Source organism: Sciurus carolinensis, chromosome 7 (assembly GCF_902686445.1).
Source record: "Sciurus carolinensis chromosome 7, mSciCar1.2, whole genome shotgun sequence".
In the NCBI taxonomy this organism is placed as follows: Eukaryota; Metazoa; Chordata; class Mammalia; order Rodentia; family Sciuridae; genus Sciurus; species Sciurus carolinensis.
In genome coordinates, this window is record NC_062219.1 from 106710748 (window position 1) to 106718868 (window position 8121).

Here is an 8121-nt window from a genome sequence, read left to right on the forward strand (position 1 = left end):
AGCTATCTCCCCAGCCCGTAAATTCTTTTAACTTTTGTTTATCATGGAAGGATTTTATTTTGTCTTCAAATATGAAGGTTAGTTTTGCTAGGCATAGGATTCTTGGTTGGCAACCATGTTCTTTCAGAGCTTGAAATGTGCTATTCGAGGCCCTTCTAGCTTTTAGGGTCTGTGTTGAGAAATCTGCTGATGTCCATATTTGTTTTCCTTTTGTATGTAATCTGATGCTTTTCTCTCACACCCCTTAAAATTCTATCTTTATTTTTTATGTTAGGCATTTTCATTATAATGTGCCTTGGTGTGGACTGTTGTAATTTTGTGCATTTGGTGTTCTGTAAGCCTCTTGTATTTGATTTTCCATTTCATTCTTCAGATTTGGGAAATTTTGATATTATTTCATTGAATAGGTTGTTCATTCCTTTGGTTTGTTTCTCTGTGCCTTCCTCAATCCTGATAATTCTTAAATTTGGTCTTTTCATGATATCCCATAGTTCTTGGAGGTTTCATTTCTGATTTTGTACCATCTTCTCTATGTGGTCAACTTTATTTTCAAAATTAAATATTTTGTCTTCATTGTCTGAGGTTCTGTCTTCCAAGTGACCTAGTCTGTTGGTGATGCTTTCCATTGAGTCTTTAATTTTTTTATTGTTTTCTTCATTTCAAGAATTCGTTTGGTTTTTTTTTTTTTTTTTGAATCTGTATCTCTTTGTTGAAATGATCTTTTGCTTCCTGCAGTTGTTTTTTCAACTGCTTACTGGAGTGATCATTCATTTCCTGCATTTGCTCTCTTATCTCATCCTTTGCTTCATGAGTTATTTTAATTATATATATTCTGAACTCCTTTTCTGACATTTATTCTACCATGCTGTCTCTACATTCTATTAATATAGAATCTAGGTTTGTTTGAAATATTTTCTTTCCTTGTTTTTTCATGTTGTTCATGTATCTTCCCCTCTAGCAGTTCAGATCTGGGGTATTGCAGTTTCCCCCCATAGGCTTATAGTGACCCTATAGATTCCCAAAACCTCCTCGTTAAGGGGGAAATCAATTTTAGCAGCACCCAGTGCAGACACCATGCTGCCCCAAACCAAGTAGCCCCTATGAAGACATTATCAATATTATCATAATAAACAAAGAGAATGAGTTCAATTATTATTTTCAGTATAACAAATAGATTTGTAATAAGGCCTGAAGTTTCTAATGGAGGACAAAGAAGATGGGGAGGGGTATAAGATATAATTGTTAATGGAATAAGAAAAGAGTATATAGGACTGGGGATATAACTCAGTTGGTAGCATGCTTGCCTCATAAGCACAAAGCCCTGGGTTCAATCCCCAGCACCATAAAAAAAAAAAAAAAAAAAAGTATATAGAAATTCTCGATCGTAGGAAGTGTGAAAGTGTAATGAAAAAAAGTTGGTTGTTAGTATGAGAAAAGGGAGAAAGAGACTCTGAGGAAATGTAAATTAAAGGAAAATAGAGCAAGAAAAGCCAAGAAATAAAAAAATTTTTCAAAAAGGAGAAAAAAAGAAAAGAAAAAAGTATCTACACTAGAATAGTCATACAGTATTCAAACCTTTCAGTCTTCAGTAGCCTGATGCATGAGAGATATGTGACAATGAACTTCCAGTCTCCAGCAAGCCTCTCAGGATGGGATTTGCCCCACCTAAAGATGGGAACTTCCACTTCCAGGATAATCCAAGATGGCCGCGCTAACTTACAAATGTGTTGGCAAATGGGGAGGTGCAGCTCAGGGCATGGGTGTGGTCAGCCAGGGGTCCTGGAGGTGGGGTGTGGCCAGTCTGGCTGAGGGGTCTTGGAGACAGGGATCAGTCAGTCCAGCAGGGGATCCTGCAGTTCCTGGCTGTTGTCTCAAAATGGCGGCAGCCACGTGTAACCCAAACTGCCAGTATTATGACAATGGACTTCCAGGCAACAGCAGGCAGCTGGTGTTCTGCTGACTGTCTGTGTTCTTTCTGCAGCCTACCAGTGGATGATCAGCAGGTTGTCCTCAGGTGGTGGGTGATGAGTAGGTGAAAGGCAGGTGATGGACAGCAAGAGGCAGGCAAACTGGCAAATGGAGGATGATAGGTGCCAGTCAGTGAGCAATCTGCACTCAAAAAATAGTCGATATGCTGGTAGACTGCAGGTGATCGCAATGAACAAATGGGGTAAACTGCAGGGGACCCATAAGCAGCAAAGACTGCCTCACAGAGAAACAGATATCTTCTGCTTGAAACCTGCGTTATGGAGTGACAGGGAATGCAGCCTCCCTCTAGTGCCCAGAATCTCTTATCTCTTTATTGAAGTGATCTTTCACATCCTGAATTTTATCTCTGATTTCACTCCTCACATCATCCTTTACTTCACAGATCAGTTTAACTATGAATATTCTAAACTGCTCTGTTTTTCTTCCACTATGGTATTGATGGATTCTGTTATTCAAGTATTTTGGTTTGTTTGGGACAATTTGTTCCCTTGCTTTTTCATGTTATTTGTGTGTCTGTGCATCTAACAGAATGGATCTGAGGCAGTAGAGTTTATACCCTATGGACTTACAGTGTTCCTGAAGGTTTCCAGGACCTTAATGTTTAGGGGAAGACAAATAATAACAACAACCGATGCAACCAATGAACAACAACAAACCAAATAGTTCCTGCTATAACATCTGCAATGTTAATTGTAACAATAAACAGAAATGGTATGATCAGTTATTGCCCACAGAGCTCCCCGAGGTGGGGTTTAAGCTTAGGTAGGCTCCAGGTTCTTCACTGAATGACTGCTGGTCTGAAGATTTTAAATCAGCCCACCTCCAGGGCTTCGCTGTTGCTGTCCACCCTGGGGACTGTACCCCAGGAATCTCCGCTAGGTTCCACTTGTGCTGTGGAGATCTAATCCTTTGTCCCCCTCCATTACCCATGGACCCTGCATTTCCTCGTTTATCAAATTCAGTCTCCAAACTCAATCATCCTGCCCCTGCTCTTTCAAATTCCTGACTGGGTACATCTCTCCCAGCTGGTCCTGTGAACCACCAGACTCAAGGGGACAGGGGGACGGGGGACAGGGTGGGTTTCCATGACCTGTGTTCCCTTATATAAACCCCTCTCCATGTTTGATTTTCTCCTGGTCACTTAGGCACTCTGTATGTCATATGGTGTGGCTTTACCAGGCCTGTAATTTGGGCCCAGCTTGGGTTTGCCAGGAATCGACTGCCCTAGCTGCCAGCCCCTATATCACAGCTGCAAAATGGCTCCTTCCTCTGTCCTCCGTGGGCAGCTGGGAAAAAGATGCAGCTTCTTTCCTTCACTAGGATATTGTGCAGCACAGCTTTCAGGTTAGTCCAGCAATGTCTTTGATCTCTACCTCTCTCTACCCAGACATGACATAAACCTCCTAATGTAGGTTCCTTTAATTACTTTATCCTTCCTCTTTGCTTGTGGGGGAACTGCTCTGGCTGGTTCCACTGGTGCTGATGGCACTAGGGATTTCTTCCTTATTTTGTTATATCCAACTTCTCAAATCCCTGATCTGCTTTTTCACCCACCTTGCTGAGAAAACTGCCTATCTGCTTTCTTGGTTTCATACCATGGAGCAGCCAGGAGAGTGACCCCCTTTATTCTGCATCATGAACCTCTCAAGGAAAACTGAAATTTTAAATGAGAGATATTTTATAGACCAACTAAGGACAGGAAAAGTAAAAATAAAAATCTCAAGGAGCTGAGAGGTGAAGAAGCCTCAAAGCAGGAAATCTTCCTAATTGTCAGTTTCACTTTCGTTAAGAATGGAATTTTATAGCAAGAAATTCTATTGATATTTTGGAACTTCCAGATTTAAAATGTGGCATTGTGAAAATTGTTTCCTCTAGTTCTGAGTTAAATATGGACGGAAGGAGTAAAGGAAAGAAAGGGGAAAGGAAGGGGGAAATAGGAGAGAAAGAGAAAGGAATAAAGCTGAGATAGCATCTATTTTGATTAAATTTGACTTTGATTGTGTTTATCATACCTCATCCTGGACTGGTATGGACTGAAGTAGAGCCTGAGAACATCAGGAAAATTTTGCTTTGCCAATATACAATTTTCTTGATTGATAGGGTTATTACCTTTTATGGGGTACATTTTTCAAACTAAAGGAAGTATCTGCTAAGAGTTGGGGGAAATTAATACATTTTGGGCTTGAAGTAAATGTTCAGGAGAGCCTTGGAGCCTTTGTTGTGAATCATTAAGTATCTGTGTTTTCCATGATTTTGTCCTTCAGCTATGTATGATCCCTGAAATCTGCCTAGATGTGGGCAGCCTTATATTTTGTGGAAATATGGAGAGATGCCAAACCAGAAAAACAGACATAACAGTCATTGGAGATCACTGTCAGGTGCTGTTTTAAGATCATTATGGGTATGTTCTTATTGGTGATCCATAACAAGCCTGAAAAGTATGTGCTATTATAATTTTCATCTGATATGTAAGGAAACTAACTTTTTGAGGTCAGAAGAGGTTGGTAGAGTAAGGATTCAAATCTCAGACTTACTGTATGTATACTGGAGTATTTACATGCTTGGGGTAGAGGGCACACTGAGTTTTGTCTTATGGGGGAGGTATCCTCTCATTTTTTACCTTCTATGAATGGAAGCATAAGTGGTTAATAAACAAAGTAGAACTAACACATACTCCACTAGGTCTTCTAGAACCGAACTCCCTTGTTCTCCCTAATACATACAGTTTCCTGGTATTATACAACTGGATAGGAAGATATTGGAGCTTGAGGAATTTTTGTTGTGCATTATTTGGGATAATCTTTGTGGTTTTTTGAGTGTGCTTAGCTTCTGGATTATTTTTTAAGGGGTAAGCAGTGAATTTTTCTCTTCTCATCCTGGCTAGAAAACTGAATTCCATTCAGGAAATATGGCAGTGGATGCTAACTGGACCTTCCTGAAGTTTTTAATGCCAACTTCAGGTGTAGCCCAGCATCACAGGGACACATTAGTATCACAGCTGAAAGGGAACACCTGGGATTAAATTCTGTAAGGTGTTGCCAGACAAAAACCAAAATGGGTTGTTAGTAACCATATTTTATCACTTCAATTCTGCTAGAAAATTTTACCTTCAGGAGAGGGGTCCTATCAAGGAAACAATATATTTTCTCTGAAATAAATTCATGTTGGTGATCTACATGTTAAGATTAAGTGTGTATTGACTCATTTGAAAGTTTCCTTCTGAAATAACTTCAAATTCTCTTGAATTCTTTCCTTCTTTTCCTTTTTTTACCTTCCATGTCAGAAGTCCAGTAAATTATTTTTTATTATTTTGCAACATCAATCCTTGGCTTATTGTGCTTCATAGAGTACAGGGCTTAAATTTAATAAGCTATTACCCAATTATAGATTGGCTTTGGGCAAGGAAGCATTAAATGAAATAAAACCTAACATCATAAGAATTAAATGAAATGGCATCTTATCAGCCTTCATCCTTCCTGGTACATATTGGGGCCAGAGTGCAAAATGAGGTTTTAGACTTTTGCTGCCAAGTATGGAAAATGTTGGGGAGCAGTTAGCTAACTGGCAATTCTTTGCATCAGGGAGTAGAAGGAACTAATTTTATTGAATTCTAGAATATCAGATCTAGAAGGGAATGCTATATATTATACAAAGCACTCCCCCAACAGTTACAAATGGAGAAACTGAGTCTCAGAGAATAAACCTGATGTCACACAGCTAATCAGTTAATGGTCATGGAAAACTAGATGTTTGATTCTTTTTAAAATTTTATCAGCAGCAAAATTTTTTATTTCCCATCCATCAAGGGAAGATGGTTGAGGTTGCCCTGAGGTCGAAAATATAGATTGTGTCATGTTTCCAAAATTTGGGTAACAGGACATCAGAGGCCAGGGTACAAGCACTCCAGATTATCTATTTCTGATTCATGCAACTCCAGGTTAAGTTTGGGGCAGTTTCTGGCTACACAGTTAAAGGGAGTAAAGGTTCCTTTGGAACTCAAGTCTTACTTCAGTGGCATATTTCATTTTCTACCTTGTGACCAGTGGCAACCAATTTTATGGTGAGTATGCTTGTGTGTGTGTTGGGGAAGGTGGAGGACCTAGGCATGTCCCTGATGCTGGCACAGCCAGTCTCTTCTAGAAGTCCCCATGTTCCCATAACCCTCAGCCCCAGGTTGGATGGATGGCAGTCACATTTCCATGGACCTCCATCTCGCTCATCTGAAATGCTATTTCAGAGTGTTCTAAATCAGGTTTTGTGCTTTAGCAGAGAAATGGAACCTTCTTTTCTAATATTACTTGTGTGGGTAAGTGTTTTCTGAACTACAAACAACTTTATTATGCATTTTAGGAATATGACCCCCTTACAGACTGAGGCCTGCCTCTTCTGCGGGAAATATACATCCTACATACAGCTTGGTAGAACCAACTGTAGGCATTTCTTATGTTGATTTTTAAAAAAATATTGTATAAAGTGCTTGAAACTGGAAGCATATTCCAGGAAGAGTTGGCTAAGCAGTTCCCTATGGGGTAGGATTTAAGGATTAAAACAGACCCTCTTTTCAAGTGGATACTCTTAACTTGACCTTATCAAGCCATCTGAAATCATCAGTGCCAACTAAGGCAGGGGTGGCAGGTGTGTAGAATCAGTGTGTTGGACACAACTTTTTCCTAAACCCAGACTCTTATTTCTGTTTTTGCTTTTTAAAATACAGATTCCCAGACTGACTCCTAGAGACTCTCATTAAATATATGAGGGATAGGATTCTGTAATCTATTGTTTAATTCTAGTCAAGTTACTTCTGAATTAAGACATTTATTGATTCACTGACAGATTCACTCAATTATTCATTCTTTCATCCTATACCAGAACTTGCTCTTTGTAATTCAGACACTGGGTACTGGAAGCAAAAAGAAAAAACTGAACATGTGCACCATAAGACATAAGTGTCATGGGAGCTACCAGTGTTGTGTGGTGATGTTAGGGGACTGGAATCACAAAAAGCTTTACATAGCATTTATTAGTGAGGTTAGCCACTGAGTGGTAGCCTGGTATCCTGAATTCAAAGCCCAGTTCTCACATCCGCTTAGGACCTCTGCAATGATGCTTGCCATTTCCGTGTGTCATTTGTATCATCAGTAAAATAAAGGCAGTCTGAGTACCTACTTCAGAGGGCTTTTGTGGAAATTGAATATGCCCATGTTAGGAAGTGCTTAGAATTGTACTCTCAAACTTCAGCATGCATCAGAATCTCTTTGAAGTCTTATTACAATACAGATGTCTTGATCCCACCTCAAGTTTCTGCGTCACTAGATCTGAGATGAGACCAAGTGTGGGGAGCCATCCATATGTAGCAGAATCAGATGTGGTTGAGCCATGGGACACAGGGGCCCAACTCCCAGGAACTGGCAGCCCAAAGAGACTGTTCCAGATCGCTGTGGGGTAGGTGGCCCTGTGTGGGAGTGGTTTACCATCTGGGGATAGGCTAATTTCCCTGAGCAAATAGATCCCCTGACTCCACCCCATCCTGTTCATCACAGAAGAAGCCTCTCCCAGTCTTGTCCCCCTTTACCTGTGTGACTAAAATACAGGGGGGTGGGTACTCCATCTTGTTAGAGGCCAGAACTGGTATGACCCAATCTGTCATGTCTCCTCCCACTTGAAAAGAGTATTGGCTCTTGTGTGTTTGTTGATTAGAGAAGTTTATGGGTAATTAATTGATTTATAGCTGGCACACCTCCCTCATGCAGTTAACCCTTCCCTCATTCACGTGGGATGTGGCTGAAACCCCCACAACCAAGAATTTGGAGAAAATTTTTGTAAATCATATATCTGAAAAGGAATTAATATCCAGAATATTTTTTTAAATTCTGAAAACAGTAGGGCCAAAACCTTATAGCAAAAAACAATTTTTTAAAAAATATTTGCACAGGAATGTACGGCAAACAACCATGTGGTTGATTACTTGGAGTTCCCCACATAGTCAGTTATCAAAATAAGATTTTGTTGGGGGGGGAATACCAAGGATTGAACTTAGGGGCACTGAACTACTGATGCACATCCCCAGCCCCATTTTGTATTTTATTTAGAGACAGGGTCTCACTGAGTTGCTTAGTGCTTAACTTTTGCTGG